At 40.8% G+C, this 17314-nt stretch overlaps 1 pseudogene; it reads left to right on the top strand.

Annotated features, from left to right (window-relative positions):
• The window catches only part of LOC102002658, a 173433-nt pseudogene extending 160413 nt beyond the window's left edge, over positions 1-13020 (top strand).
• Positions 13021-17314: the final 4294 nt, after the last annotated feature.

Raw genomic sequence — 17314 nt, 5'->3', positions numbered from 1 at the left:
CATGTTTCCTGGACATCTCTGCTTCACCCTGTAGGTTTTCCTTCTCATGCTAGATGGCTTACAGTTGCCTTTAGAGACTGGCTAAATATCCTCTGTGAATGGAAGAAAGAAGGAGCTTACCAGTTTCACTGAGATTCTACTTACACCATCAAAAGCATGCTGCAGAGTGCAAGATTTGATCATTGGATAGATCTCTCAGACTTTTCATCAAAGGGTCTTTCCGTCAAATCAGGTAGAATAGGCCAAGCCAAAGCCATTTGCCTTCTCCCTTGGACACTGATGTGACGTTCTCTCCTGTTTTTCCTTTGTTTTATTTTATTTTTTTTGGGAATATTCTGCTCTTGTACCCTGTGGATACAGAAGTACTTTTCTATTCTGTGCTCTGGTGCAAAGAGTCCTGAAAGGGAAATAGGTTTCCCATTTCTTATGAATATATAAATGAGAAGAAAAAATTAAGTTTCACCGTGGAGGCAGGTAAGACATATTTTAGGGAATATTTTCCTAACAGAGAGAATTCTAAAGTATAAAATCAGACTTGAAGAGGAAGGCAATTGCATCATATGATTTATTTGCCCAGAGCAGTTCAAGTGTACACCTGAAGGTAGGAAGAGAGAGGTCAGTATCCACGCACAATGTCATCATTCCCAGGTACAAGCAATATCTTCAACAAACTCAGCTTCTCAAATGTGTTATCAGTATGAGGTCACATTGGTTCCCAGTTTATGCATTAGAAAATTTCTCTTTCCAGTACTGACACACACAGTGTTTCTCTCTCTCTCTCTCTCTCTCTCTCTCTCTCTCTCTCTCTGTATGTGTGTGTTTGTGTGTGGTGTGTGTGTGTGAGAGAGAGAGAGAGAAAATGTGTGCATGTGTGTATGTATGTAGTTCCTAAAGTCATAATGTAGAAATTATCTTTAACCAGATTGCTTTTCTAACTTATCCAATGAGTCAGACTCATTACATAAAACCCAGACTCCACTCATGTGACTAGCTTTGGTACCCAACTTGCTCTGAGGATGCCCTCTCTCTGCCTTTCCTGGCTGGAATTATGGATTAATAGTCATACTCATACAGTAAGTATGTGATTTCTGGAAATATAAATTCTGATCCTCAAGCTTGCATGGCAAGTGCTTTAACTACTGAACAATCTCTCCAATTCCAGCCATTTAAAAAGATTTTCTAAATGCTTATGGAGAGTTTTATTACATTAGACAAACCCAAAAATGATACCGGCACTTCAACAAGCAACTGACACTTGAGGTGAGATGGAGCCAAATTTAAGTTACACAGCTGCTGGAAGATGGCTTTTAGCTTTGCCATCTTCAGGGCATCTCCTCAAACCCCCAATTCTAGCATCTATGACGTCTCTGAAAAATGCATTTCTGAGTGGCACAGAAGCCTCAGCAGTATAATGCTGCTAAGATTTCCTCACTGTCTTTTGAGTCTTAGTTCAGTGGTCTTGTCCTTTCCTGATTTGAGGATTTGCTTTCTCCATTTATCCTTAGCTGATTAGAAAAATTCTGGACACAGAAGTCCCTAACCCATAAACATCCATCCAAGTTATATTAGCATAAGAATGGCACTGGTGTTAGCTTGGTTTACTGACTTCGGGACTTTTTACAAATTAAAGGATTTGAAGGAATATAATGCAACCATATTGTTAGATAAATTGTTAGGGTCAAGTTTTATTCATGGCTTTTCATGTTCTGGGACATCCAAGGACAGGAATTAGCCTTCCATCCGTATCTGGATGTCTCAGTGTGGGAGGTGAGGCTTGTTCCTGAGTGTGCAGGCATGTTTTCTGTCTCAGAATTTCAAATCGTCATGCTTTACTGTGCAGCATGGTTTACAGAAGGAATTGCTGTTTTGATTCGTGCTTTCTCGCATGCTTCCTTCTTGAAAGATAGTGGGCTTTGGAGATGGAGTTTGTGGTGATATTTGGAATGGATGAAATTTAGTAAGCAAAGTCTTACATGCTGTCTGTATTCTTATATGCTTTCTGAATTAGGGTTTTTGAAGATGAAAAAGTTTCTCTCAGAAAGGAAGTTGAAATTCAGTTGGAAACAAAATCATACACATTGGAAGCCACAAAGAAGGCAGTAGTGTGCACAGAAGCACTTATCTACAAGGTTATAGAAAGGGAGGGGCCTCAGGGACCAAGACACATCCTGGTTCAGAAAGGGAAGCCATCCAGAAGGAAATCGTCAAATTTTACACATTTCTTTGAGCTGACTGATAGACCATATGTTATCAGAAAAATAATGTTACCCAAAACTGTAAGCTGTTTCTAATTGTGGAATTGCAAATCAAATCATTTAAATTTCCTTAGAAATGTTATTTTCTTTTCTATAAAATCTTTATCAGTAGAAATCCAAAGTAGTCAGCTTGCCCTTCTGGGAGATATCCTATTTTTCTTCTCTGAGAAGTTTAGGCAGTCTTTCACAGAATGTCCTATGTGAAACATCGTAGAAAGCCTCCTCCGGATTTCTCCTCCTGTCTTCACTGATATGACCCACTGTTTTTTACTTGGTGCTTTAGAGATTGGGACATTAGTTGTCTGAGTTAAAAAATGCTTATTCAGTTTGTTTCTAGGAAAAGAAAAGTACTTGGTTATAAGGAAACACAAAATAAAACAATAGCAGAAAGTGTTTGACTTCCGTCAAGGAATTGATGGAAAAGGAAAATAATGAGGGTGACAAAACTGATAAACAGTTTGATGGGGAGATGGCTCAGTCTACACAGTGCTTGCAATATCAGCATGGGCAACTAACGGTGATCCCCAAACCCCACATTGATATAATAATATAAGCCCATAGTTCTAGTGCTGAGAGTATAGACAAATGGAGCACATTGGCCAGCCAACCTAGCCTACTAGGTGAATTCTAGGCCAGTGTGACACATTTTCTCAGAAACGAAAGATGGGAAGGTCCTGGGGAACCACAGTTTGAGTGGAACTCTGCGTTTCATACATACACATATACATACCCACCTGTACACATGCATACCTACACAACCACCCCCACACACATACAGATGATCAATATTTATCTATCGGGTAAATACACCACAATGACCTCTTGGGGATGAGAAATATCTTCAAAGGCTAGAATGATTATGGGATAAAACAACCCAGAAGCTGAACTTGGGGCTATTGGAAAGTTTTGAATGGAGAAAAGAGGCAAAAAGTGATTCCAGGCTGTAGAGAGCAGTCATACATGGTGAGGGGAATCTTTAAGGATCTAGCAAGTACTTGGAGGTTGTGAAGAAAACGAAACAAAAACTGGAAACTGGGAGAGTTCTTCAATCATGTACATTTTTTCTTTTTTTTCTTTTTAATTTATTTATTTATTAAGGGTTTCTGCCTCCTCCCCACCACCGCCTCCCCTTTCCTCCCCCTCCCCCAATCAAGTCCCTCTCCCTCATCAGCTTGAAGAGCAATCAGGGTTCCCTGACCTGTGGGAAGTCCAAGGACCGCCCACCTCCATCCAGGTTTAGTAAGTTGAGCATCCAAACTGCCTAGGCTCCCCCAAAGCCAGTATGTGCAGTAGGATCAAAAACCCATTGCCATTGTTCTTTAGTTCTCAGTAGTCCTCATTGTCCGCTATGTTTACAGCTGGGCACTGGAAAGAACCATTCAGTGGTGCAAAATAAGCAAGAAAGGCTAGGAAAGCACACTAGGGAGGTGATGACAAGACTAAATCTCTGTAGTTTCCAAATGTTGCTGATTCTTAACCCCACTCACTACATGTGTGGAACTGTTTACCACGGCATTTTGCATAGTCTGCTAAAGAAAGTCAAAGGTTATCTCTGATTCATGCAAACATTTATTCTGCACACTAAGAAAAAAACGCTGATGTAGAAAATGGTCTCAAGGTCGACCCTTATGATAGGATGGCAGACAAGAGACATTCAGCACTCCTGATTGTGAAAATTGGACCAGGCAGTGAGGTATGGTATGAATTTAGACTTTTGGATGACTTCACACCAGTCTGGGTTGGTGGCCAATATGCGGGTTTATGACTTGGTGATCTGAGTGTGCTATACATATTGCAGTGTTCCTGCCATTCCTGACCTTTCAGAAACGAGTCTCAGCTAGAATTCAAACAAATAGGTTCGGGTGGTGTAGCAGAAGGTGGGAAGCTTAGGAAAAAGACACAGGCATTCAGGAAACAGAATCTGAAGGGCTTGTGTGTCTGTCTGGTCAGGTCTGATGACAGGAGGGAATACTTGTAATGAAAATAAGTAGACTAGGCAGTTTTATGCCTTAGGTATTTATATCATCTATTAAAGATATTGCCATAGTCCCTTTTCAGTGATTTGCTGGACAGTTAAATTCAAACTTCAGTTCAGTTTAACACCCCTAGGTGATTGTTTTACATAATTTATATTACTAAGATTTCTTTCGAATTGTAATTGGACCTTCACAGCTTGAAGAAGAGGCTGAAGATTGGGGCCAAACATGACAAACCAGTACCTAAGGGAAGCTCTCTGGACCTCCTTCCATTTACCTTTTCATACAATATTCATTTATTGGTTTGTCTGAGCATTTCTTCTTGCAGAGTGCCATTGAATATTTATGTGAATGAGTAGTCATTGTTAGAAATTGATGATGTCTATTGATTAAGGCAGGAATGAAGTGGTAAGATTGTAAGGACATCTAGCACAGAAAACAAATGTTAGCCTAGAGACATAGCTCTATAGTATAGTGCTCATTTCTTATGTATCCCCAGACTGAAATAAATAAATACATAAATTTATACACACAATATTATACATGTATATATATGTATATATATATATACATATATATATACATATATATATATGGAAGGAAACAGGGAGGGATGAAGGACGGAAGGAAAGAAGAAAGGAAGGCAGGAAGGCAGGGAGGCAGGGAGGCAGGGAGGCAGGAAGGAAGGAAGGAAGGAAGAAAGGAAGAAAGGAAAAAAGGAAGGAAGAAGAAGGAAAGAAGGCAGGGAGTAAATGAAAGAACAGAGAAGAAGATTGAAGATTTGAAGGAAGGTGAAGGAGGAAAGGACAAATAAAAGGAGTTCAACTAGATCTCTTTTGTTCAATATAAGGTTTGTTTTTCCATTAGCAACTTCATGTGAGCAGGACTGTTCATGCCTTCTAGTCTATATGAAAATGATGATAACAATAACCCTTATATCATAAGGTGTCTCCTGAACAAGATGAATTGTGTGACCCTTATTGTGCTGCGGGACATATAGAAGGCATTCCTAAGATACCGTTTGTGGTTTTGAGAAAGGCAGATGCCAGTTCCCTGATCATCCCTTTGTTCAACACAAAATCAGTGTGGCAGATTCTCAGAAAATTAGAAATCAACTTACCTCAGGGTGCAGCAATTCCACTCTTGGGAATATACCCAAAAGATGCGCAATCTTACTACAAAAGCATTTGTTCAACTATGTTCATAGCAACACTATTTGTAATAACCAGAACCTGGAAACAAACTAGATGCCCCTCAACTGAAGAATGGATAAAGAAAGTGTGACACATTTACACATTAGAATACTACTCAGTGGTAAAAAACAATAACATCTTGAATTTTGCATGCAAATTAATGAAATTTGAAAACACTATCCTGAGTGAGGTAACCCAGACCCCCAAAAATTAATATATGTACTCATTCATAAGTGGATATTAACTATAAACAAAGGACATTAAGCCTATAGTTCATGATCCTAGAGAAGCTAAGTGATAAGGTGAACCCAAAGAAAAATAATTTCTGTGGAAATTGGAAACAGACAAGATCACCTGAGAAAATTGGGAGCATAGGGGTGGGGAGTAGGAGGAAGGAGAGAAGGGAAAAAGGTGGGAGAAGAGGAAGGTTGAAGATAACTTAAGGGAATGGGATAGTCAAGATGGAGGAAGGACAGAAATGAGAGCAAGGAAAGAGATATCTTGATTGAGGGAGCCACTGTGGGATTAGCAAGAAACCTGGCTCTAGAAAAATTCCCCAAAAAATCCACAAGACCCCAGCTAAGACCCTAAGCAAGAGAGGAGAGGGTGCCCGAACTGACCTTGCCTTGTATTAAGACTGATGATTATCTTAAATATCACCATAGAACCTTAGTCCAACGACAGATGGAAGCAAACTTTTTAAAGAGAAAAAGTTAGAAGATCTAGTATTGTCTGAGACCAGTGTGTCATGATATGCTTTGGAATTACTCTTTCTTTCTTTCTTTCTTTCTTTCTTTCTTTCTTTCTTTCTTTCTTTCTTTCTTTCTTTCTTTCTTTCTTTCTTTCTTTTCTTTCCCTCAGTTCCTCATTCAATCATTTTCCTATTCTTTAGGGAGAATCTATAGAGCAGTGGTTCTCAGCTTCCTAAATACAGTTCCTCATGTTGTGGTTATCCCCAAGCATAAAATTATTTTTGTTGCTACTTTATAACTGTGATGTAATTTTTTTTGGAGATAGAAGGTAGCCAGAGGGGTTGCGACCCCCAGGATGAGAACCAGTGCTGTAGACAGACACTCACATAGTAAGGAGATGCCCTCTACTCTGGTATAAGACTTGCTTACCTTATGTACTCCTTTGCAGCTTTCTTAGTATTTCTTTTCAGGTCTCTGGGGACTGCTTAGCCTGAGTCTTGCTTTGTTAGTGAAAGATGAATAATTGGAATAGTTTGTCTTGTCTGCCTCTGTGCTAGTCAAACAAAATGCGGATTTTTCATTCACTTTTGGAGATTTGTGACCAGGTGCAGTGCTCTTAAGTTTACCAGACCCCAATTCCTTCCCAGAGAAATATCAGGAGAATTAATGGGATAGTGAAACAAAACATCTGGAGGAATGGCACTCGATGTTCCCGCTATTACAAACACTTGTCGCTCTTGTAGGGGACCAACGATCCATTTCCAACACCCATGCCAGGGAGCCCACAAATCCAAAATCTATAGTTTTAATGGACCAAACTCTCTCTTCTGACCTATAAAGGTAACCCCTATACACATAAATATGAAAATAAAAGAAATATTAGATAAAGAAATGAATAAGGGCCTAGCAGTACCTATTAATCATCCTTTATAGCTGTCCTCCCCATCCCCAGTCCCAGGGCAGCACAGTCCTCATTCCCTTGACTGCCCATCTTCTTATTGCTCTCCTTTCTCCAGTTCCCAGCCTGGCACAGTCCTCATTCCAGAGCACATGCTACAGCAGCCTCTGCTCCAGACCTTGCTGACCCCTCCAAAGCCACCCAGATCAAGTCCAGAGGTGGATTTTATTCCTCATCATTTCCCTGTATCTTTTATAAAAATCTTGCTGCAGAGACCCCTCTCCTTTACCTCCAATCTTTATTTCAAAATACCTTTTATCTTTCTAGGAATTACTCTCAAAATAATTCATATATATATATATATATATTAAAGTTAAATCTTAAGATTTTGACGATGTTGATGCTGTGATGGCATGTGTATTAATTTGACTGACAGGGACCTTACAGGGTACTTGATTTAAGAGGCTGAATTGCAGACCAAATGAGCAAATATATGTGAAATTCTGTTTGCTACACATGAAGTACTCATGCAAAGTTTTATATTTTACATATTATTTCCATAGTTCTTAACTTATACAGCCACATTTATAAATATTTGCATATGGGTGTTGATTCAACTGTGTTTCACTATCCAATTCTTTATCCAAAATTAGTAGAGAAGGAGAAGACACACAAACTCTGCCCCAACATTTTGGAGCCTCCAGCCCAGCAGGAAAAAGAAGAGAAATCTCTGTAATATGTGAGGCAGATGTGAAGAGTCTCCATAAATGAGATATACACGCACCTATTTGCAACAAAAAAGAAAACTATGTCTCGAGCAAAAATAAATCTGCTTGTGGACGGATCCATCTGAACTCATCACTGTACAGATCACTCCGATATCGCCTCTAATTTCCTACTATCTGGAGTGTCATCATGGAAGTAATAGGGATGCTAAACCAAACTGTAGGTCTAATGAGATTAGAGATGAAATTATTCTTCAGAGGAAAATAAATAAACTAAAATAAACCCGTCCCCTATACGAGAATGCCCCAGCAGGTAGCTCAGTAATGAAATCCATGATTTCCAAGGGGTTGTGCTTTCCGAAGTTTTTGGCAAAGTGCTAGTTTCTCAGAGGCTGTTCATCCAGAGAAGCAATTTGACGACTTCAGTCTTTCTTGCCTTCCCCATCTGAAACTGAAAGAAACCATGAGGGCAATTACGGCCTTCCCCAAAGTAAAAACTTGGTTGGAGAGTGGTATAAGCCTGACATAACTAATTGGGGCAAATATTCAGCACAAGGCACGGGAAATTAACCTCCAACGTCTCATTAGCATTAATGGGAATTGCACAGCTAATTCCCTCCCCATTGTGCACAATATTTACTTCATAATGTTTATACTGACAGTCTACGACTTCCAGCAAGTAGCAATGATTTAGGCACATGGGGGCTGAAAATTCTGCTGGGTATTTTGTGAGTTACTCCCTACCCTTTCTCATATACCTCTGGGTGCCATGTAACCCTTCTAATGCCAAAGTCCCTGTCCCTTACCTTAGCCCCATGCTTTCACACAAGTGTACATTGAAAAAAAAATTATTAACTTTGTTCTCTTCCATTTTTTTTTTACCTAGTATGTCCGAATTCCAAACTCAAGACATAAGTATATTAGATAGCCAGCCTAAACTACAAGAAAAGGCACTGAACTACAGCCACAGTTTCTTCGGCCTTTCTTTCTGTTCATTACTGCATCCACTGTCACCAGAATTTCATATGGCCATAGGCTCTGACCTGCAGAAGGTATTTCTCTGTTCTGCTGCACTGGTGTTTAACTGACCAGTGGAGTCTGCTTTCAAGCCATTTGCCATTGTGTTAGAAAGTGCCAAGGTTTTGAATCTCTCTAACTCCATTTGCTCCTTCCCAATTTCCAAGAGTCTTACATCCATTAAGATTTGAGCCACACCATGAATTTTGTGGTAATGCTGTCATTTATAGTGCATACCTGCATATATGTGCGTGTATGAGTGTGAGGGGGGGGAGGGAAGGGAGACAGAGAGATAGGAGACCACCTAGGGCCATGGTCCTATTGGTTTGATGTCTAGAGAGGCAGAAGAGAGAAAAACTATTGATGCTGAGCTTGACTGATTTCCATGACAAAAGCTGGATATGCAGAACACATGTCGAACACAAAGGAGCCCTCACCATGTCATTCCTCCCCTGTAAACTTTAAGATGAATGTGCAGCCAACTGGGGTATTTACAGATGTAGCTTAGAGGGAAAAGACCAAATAAAAAAATACAAAAGTAAATATTAGTCCAAACCAAAACAATAGTTACTAAAGCCAGAGCAGTCACTGGAGGGGATTTTCTGACCCTCAAGATGGTCTTACATTCACTTATTATGAAGTATCATGAGCTGAGTCAAACTGTATACTCTGTATGTTTATCTAACCGCAAAATTGAATGTACACACTGGAACTGATAGCTTCAAACTCTCCCTGCCAGCTTGTTCTATGCTGACAGTGATGTCACACAATATCACCATGCTCATTTTTACTTTATGTATGTTCTCATGGAGAAAGCCTCTCCATCCTTGATTTTTTTGTGTTTCTATTAGTCTTTCCATATGCCAATGGTGAGCAGTTATTTTTGTAACGGGTTATCTTTTAAAAGTTATCACCAGATAAATGTATTGAAACAAAAATTAATACTAACTTTAATTCCATTTTGAAACATTAGAAATATACCAAACGTTGTCCTACCATGAAGTGAGGTGCATCGTTCAGATGGAAGAACTTGTCTTTTCATGGTGATCCGTGTTCCTCTAGCTCCCTCAAAGACCTCTTTAGTAAAAATGCCTGGCTGACGTCTCCAGAAGACTTAGGAAATTACAACATGGGTAGCTATGCCAGCACACTGGGAGCTTAGATGGACAAAACTCATCTTATTAAAACCTCCTGCTCTCAGGCCTCGCTTGGGGTCTTCTAACGAAAGCTGTGACCTTTCTTCTGTCAGACATGTGCTAGGATTAAACAAAACAGAAGGAATTTGTGAGAAATCAGGCCATCAGCAGTGTTGATTAGCAAGCACTAGAATGATAGCAATGTTTATGTCTTACCCTGATCAGCTGTGTCACCTAAATGCTACCACAGGGCATTCTAAAGTCACCATGTCATCCCTGCCATTCTGGACCACGAGAACAAATGGTTTGTTCAAATTTACATTAATTGAGAAAGAGTGACCAGCAGCCTGTATGACAGTTTTGACATTCACTTATTGGCCTACATCACACTGTCTTTTCAGATAATGGTTAACTCATTTTTTAACCATCTCTGAGTATGCAAGTTTTGTTTAATCCACTCTCTTAACCTCCAAACTCTAAATACAGTCATTTCCTGACTTGAAGATTAGATTATCACACAAATCAACTGCCCTCAGATGAACAAGAAAACTACTTTGTTTTAAATATTTTCATAGAGCTATGTGTTTCCTGTAGGGAGTTCCTGGTGGGGACAATAATTAGGTTTCTGACCTCAGGTTGAGGATCTCTCAGATAGTACTTAAGTTCCGTTTAATCCAATGCACTTTCTTCCAGTTTCCGCACAGAACATTAGATTTTACGTTGAGAACCTGTAGGCAGCAAAAGAGAAGGATCAGAAGATGAACGCAGTGTATAAGAGTCCCACTTTTCATTGTCTTTATCTTCCAAACTGAGTGTAGAAAACTCTAGTTTTGATATTTGAGAATCAGAGACTCGGCTGAATTTCTTTCCTGTGTTCAAAGTCCTTTCTACAACTCCTTCGGAACTGACATCTGTCTCTTTTGTCCTGGCCAAGATATGTGCTGTTTTATGAGGCACTGAAAGGATCAAAGTGACCCCATACTCAGGAAACATTTTATTCTCCATGCCCACATGTGATAAAATCTGAGGCTTGATATTTTTTGTTTTGTTTTTTTTTTCTATTCTGGGTTAACTGTTTCACTGGTCAAGTTTGGATTGTAGAACAGCGAAGAAGAGCTTCATTCACCAGTTTCTACGTGACAGTCACTGTGATGTGTGTGGAAGGACTGTAGCTATCATCACCTTTTTTGCATACTTTTTTCATACACTGCACTGATGTCATTATTGAAAATGGATATAAAGCTACGCTCCTTAAGATCAAATCCTTCAGTCTAATTTCTAGCTCTGCAGCAGAAAACCTGTGGTGATTACCCCTGCTCCCATCTCCTGTGGATCTCACAGAGCATCCCCTTCTTATCTTCCTCCCATAACTTTTGATTTGCTCCAGACCCCAATACCAACAAGACAACTCCTGCTGACCCAAGGGCTGCTCTTCCCAGCACAAGTAAGCTGAAGTTGGACACACACCTCTCGTACTGTTCTTCCTACTCCTAGTCTTATCCCTAGCTCTCTATAGCATAAAACTCAGTGAGGTCTTCCTCTCTCTGATCCCATACCCAACAAAGCACAAATACCTTCTCCTCCAACTTTTTCATCTCCCAAGTCATCCCATTATCTCATTGTCCCAGCTTCCAACACTGGCATGCATTCACTTGTAACATACCAGCTAAGCGGAACAGGGAAACAGGCACTCAAACTGAACCCCTCAACACTCTCTTCTCCTCTGCATATCCTATCTCACAGTCTTATCCATAACACTGCAATAGAACATTAACTGAGGCGAGATGCCGGTGTCGGGGGCCCGAGAGGCTGCAGCTGCAGCGGCAGGGGAGGAGGCGATAGAGGCGGCGGGGCCCGGGAGGGGGGCGGAGAGCGGGGCCGGCGCGTAGCCGGGACTAGGGAGGGACAGAGCGGCCGCTGCAAGATCGTAGTGGTCGGGGACGCGGAGTGCGGCAAGACAGCGCTGCTGCAGGTGTTCGCCAAGGACGCCTACCCCGGGAGTTATGTCCCCACCGTGTTTGAGAACTACACTGCAAGCTTCGAGATCGACAAGCGCCGCATTGAGCTCAACATGTGGGATACTTCAGGTTCTTCTTACTATGACAACGTCCGGCCTCTGGCCTACCCAGACTCTGATGCTGTGCTCATCTGCTTTGACATTAGCCGGCCAGAGACCCTGGACAGTGTCCTCAAGAAGTGGCAAGGAGAGACTCAGGAGTTTTGCCCCAATGCCAAGGTGGTGCTGGTTGGCTGTAAACTGGACATGAGGACTGACCTGGCCACACTGAGGGAGCTATCCAAGCAGAGACTTATCCCTGTTACACACGAGCAGGGCACTGTGCTGGCCAAACAGGTGGGGGCCGTGTCATACGTTGAGTGTTCCTCCCGGTCTTCTGAACGCAGTGTCAGGGATGTCTTCCACGTGGCCACCGTGGCCTCTCTTGGCCGTGGCCACCGGCAACTGCACCGTACCGACTCTCGCCGGGGACTGCAGAGATCCACTCAGCTGTCGGGAAGGCCAGACCGGGGAAATGAGGGCGAGATACATAAGGATCGAGCCAAGAGCTGCAACCTTATGTGAGGGGCTGCAGCGGGGCAGAGAGCGGAGAGGGTGAGAGATACGATTGTTCCCCTGCCTGCTCCTGGACTTTTTGACTTCCTGACCCTGGCTGGAAGGGCAGGGCAGGCAGAGAAGCATTTCTGGTTGGAGGAGCTAGAGGACAGGAGGGTGTCACTATTCCACACCCTCATCCCCTTTTCTGCTGGTAGCTGAGAGGGCTGACAGGGTAGGCATTGGGGCACAAACTTGATGGGGCAGGCGGGTGTTCGGGAAGCCAGCATCAAGCAATGACTTTGGACGAGTCTTCTACAAAGTGTCTCTTCCTTCCTCACCCTCGTTCCCATAGCCTGTCTGCCTTCCCTGAGGACAGTGTCCATTGGAAGACCTCCTCTCCTCTCCCTTCTGCATCTGCTCTCACACATTCTAACCTTCAGGCAACACGCACTAAAATTTAAAACCAGAAGTCCTTTCCTACCATCAACCCAGCAACCAGTTCTAGTTTCCTCCTTCCCCAGCAGTCTGCAAATAAAGCCCATGACCATGGAAAATGGCAAAAAAAAAAAAAAAAGAACATTAACTGAATCTTCCTTCCTTCTGCCTACATCTCCTTGGGATCTCACACACCATCTCCTCCTATCCACTCTTTTCCCACTTGGTCAGGTCACTGTACCCCAGATCCCAACTTCAGTAAGCAACTCCTGCTAACCCACAGGTCATACCTGTCAGAAAAGCAGGGAGTCCACTTCAGTCTTCTCTTTATCTCCTTTCCCCACACCCAATCCCCTAGTTTTTCCCCAGTTGGGCAGCAGAACACCCTTGGCAGGCTTCCTTGCCTCCTGCTCTCATCTCCTGTGGATCCCACAGATCTTCCCCTTCTAACCTCCCCTAGCTTGTTAGTTTTGTCCCAGACACCAACCCAAGCAGGCAAATTCTGCTAACTCAAGGGGTGCTTCTCCCAGGGTAACAAGTGAGCTGAAGGTAGACCCATACCTCTCCTATAACTCCTGAGATCCAGTCCCCCATCTCTTCCATAACCCTGTATCAGGAATCCTGCTGTTTTCTACCTCTTTTCTATGACCCCATTTTATCCTCAGTGGATCACAAAGACCTTCTCTTTCCTAACTCTTCCTAGTATCCCAGGCTCCCATACCAGCAGGCATTAAACTGTGAACACACCACATGACCAGACCAGGAAACCAGGACACATAAAACCATCACACTTTTTAAAAAACAGAGAAGAAACAGAAAGAAAAAAAATAAGATACCCATTCAACAAAACAAATCTCAAATCAGCTACTCCTAAACCCAAATGTCTAGACGCCAGAATAAAAGCACAACGAAAACAGAGAGGGCAGTATGCTTCTGCTGGAGCCAAGCTATTCTACCACAGTAGGTCCTGAATACTTCAACACAGATGAAGCACAAGAAAAAAAAACCTGAAGATAATAGAAGTCCTCAAAGAGGAAATGCATAAATCCTTTAAAGAAATCCTGGAAGCCGGGCGGTGGTGGCGCACGCCTTTAATCCCAGCACTTGGGAGGCATAGGCAGGCAGATCTCTGTAAGCTCGAGGCCAGCCTGGTCTACAAGAGCTAGTTCCAGGACAGGAACCAAAAAGCTACGGAGAAACCCTGTCTCGAAAATCCAAAAAAAAAAAAAAAAAAAAAAAAAAAAAAAAAAGAAATCCTGGAAAACACAGACAGTTGGAAAAAAACAAATGAAACTGTTCAAGACAGTTTTAAAATAGAAATAGAGTCAATAAATTAAACACAAACTGAGTGAGGCAACTCTGGACATGAAGAATTTGGAAACTACAGAGGTAAACTTCACCAACAGAGTACAAGAGATGCAGAGGAGAATTTCAGACATTAAAGTTACTATAGAAGAAATGGAGTTAGAAAAAAATGGATGCATCTGTCAAAGAAAATGTTAAATCTAAAAAAACCCTGAAAATCTGGGACATTAAGAAAAGACTAAACCCAAGAATAATAAAAATAGAGGAAGAAGAAAGACCCAAAAAGTATTTTTAACAAATTCTGGAAGAAAAATTTCTTAACCAAAAGAAGGACATTCCTATAAAGGTACAAGAAATAAACTGGGCAGTGGTGGTGGACACCTTTAACCCCAGCACTCAGGACATAGAGGCAGTTGGATCTTTGTGAATTTGAGGCCGGCCTGGTCTATAGAGTGAATTTCAGGACAGGCTTAAAACTACAGAGAAACCCTGTCTCATACACACACACACACACACACACACACACACACACACACACACACACACAGAATACTGAATAGACTGGGTCAAAACAAGAAAGTTACCTTGCACAAAATGCTAAGCATACAGAAAAAGGAAGAATATTAAAAAAAACTGCAGGGAAGAAGACTAAGTAACATATAAGGCAAACCTAATAAAATTATACCTGACTTCTCAGAGGAGACTCTAAAATCCAGAAGGACCAGTGCAGATGGTCTGCAGAGACCTGAGACCACAGATGCCTGCCCAGACATACTGTATCCAGTAAAACAACAAGAGAAAGCTTACAAACTCATGGAAACTGAACAACTCTTTGTTCAATAATAAATGGGCCAAGACAGAAATTAATAAAGAAATGAAAGACTTTCTAGAATTTAATGAAAATGAATATGTAACATACCCAAACTTACAATACTGTGGGACCCTGTAAAGATTTGTCATTTGTATTGGTTTAATAAAACACTGATTGACCAGTAGCCAGGAAGGAAGTATAGGGAGGGCTACTGGTGTAGGACGGTCTTCTTTCTATGTGTTGCTTTCATTGGTTAAATAAAGAGACTACCTTGGATTCTTGATAGGACAGCAGCTTAGAGAGGTGGAGTAGACAGAACAGAATTCTGGAAGAAAGGAGGCAGAGGCAGAGAGCCGCCCCCCATGAAGCTGCCAGGTAAGACATGCTGAATCTTTTCTGATAAGCCACACCCTCATGATGACATACAGATCATTAGAAATGGGTTGAATCAAGATGTGAGAGTTAGCTGATAAGAGCCTAGAAATAATGGGCCAGGCAGTAATTTAATTAATACAGGTTTCTGTGTGATTATTTCAGACATAAGCAAGCCAGGCAGGGAGCCAGGACATGGGAAGTGGTCCACCACTCATTTTACTACAGGCTACCAGACTAGGATGGTTCTGGGAATCAGATGGGCTCAGTCTGTAGTCATCACTCAGATACAGAGGAAGCAAGATGAGAATGCCTCACTGATATAAGGTACCAAGCCACATGGCTCACACAGACAAAAATTATGGGTTAATTTAAGATGTAAGAGTTAGCTAAAAATATGCTTAAGCAATTGGTCAAACAGTATTGTTACTAATATAGTTTCTGTATAATTATTTTGGGTCTGGGCAGCTGGGAAACAAATGAACAGCCTCCACCAACAAAGAGACACAGTAAAAGGAGTCTAAAAGGCAAGTTGATAGCAGTAAGTGCTGACATAAAAAATTGGAGATATATCATACTAGCAATTCAATGGCCCACTTGAAGCTCTAGAACATAAAGAAGAAATCACACCCAGAAGAAGTAGACAATAAGAATAATCAAAGTTAGGGCTAAAGTCAATAAAATAGAAACAGAAAACAATGCAAAGAATTAATGAAATAAAGAATTGGTTGTTTGAGAAAATCAACAAGATAAACAAACCCATTTTTAAACTAATAAAATTATGGAGAGAGAATATCAAAATTAATAAAATTGAAAATGAAAAGGTGGACATAACAACAGACACCAAGGAAATCTTGAGAATCATATGGACTTACTTTAAAAACCTGTACTTCACCAAATTGGAAAATTTAATAGAAATTAATAATTTTTCTGATAGTACCACATAACAAAGTGAAATCAATATAAGATGTCAGAAATAGACCTATAACCCTGAGTGAAATAGATACAATCATTAAAAGTGTCCCAACAAACAAAAAACCAAAACCAACCAAACAAAAAACAGGGCTATACAGTTTTAGTGCAGAATTCTACCAAACTTTCAAGGAAAAGTAAGCACTATTATTATTCCTCAAATTATTCCAAAAAATGGGGAAAGAAACATTTCCCCATTCATTTTATGAGGCCACAGTTACCCTGACATCCAAACCATATAAATGTCCAACAAAGAAAAAAAATTTCAGTCTAATTTTTCTTATGGACATAAATGCAAAATTGCACAATAAAATATTTACAAACTGAATCCAAGAACACATCAAAAAGATCATCCACCATAATCAGGTAGGCTTCATCCCAGAGATAGGTAGAACAATATACACTCAACCTGATAGAAGAGAAACTAGGGAATAGCCTTGAAACATTGGAACAAAAGATGACTTTTTAAACAGAACAGCAATAGTGAAGGCACCAAGAACAAAAATTAATAAATGGAGCCTCATGAAACTATAAAGCTTCTGTAAAGCAAGGATATCATCAATATGACAAAAAGGCCATCTACATAAAGAGAAAAGTTTTTTTTTTTACCAAGTCCACATCTGAGAAGACTAATATCCAAAATATATAAAGAATTCAAGAAACTAGATACTAAAAAAAGTAACCAAATTAAAAAATGAGGTACACATCTAAATAGAGAATTCTCTGTGAAGAAGATTCAAATGGCTGAGAAATACCTAAAGAATGGTTCAGCATCCTTGGCCACCTTGGAAATGCAATTCAAAACTACTTTGAGACTCCATATTATGCTCATTAGAATGGCTAAGATCAAAAACACAAGTGAAATCTCATGCTGACAAGTAGGTGGCATGCTGGTGGGAGTACAAACTTGTACAGCTACTTTCAAAATCAATATGGTGATTCCCCAGTTTCTTTATTGATTAACCGATGAAAG

The sequence above is a fragment of the Microtus ochrogaster genome, chromosome 18 (genome assembly GCF_000317375.1).
Source record: "Microtus ochrogaster isolate Prairie Vole_2 chromosome 18, MicOch1.0, whole genome shotgun sequence".
Taxonomy (NCBI): Eukaryota; Metazoa; Chordata; class Mammalia; order Rodentia; family Cricetidae; genus Microtus; species Microtus ochrogaster.
This window is presented reverse-complemented; position numbering and strand designations above follow the sequence as displayed.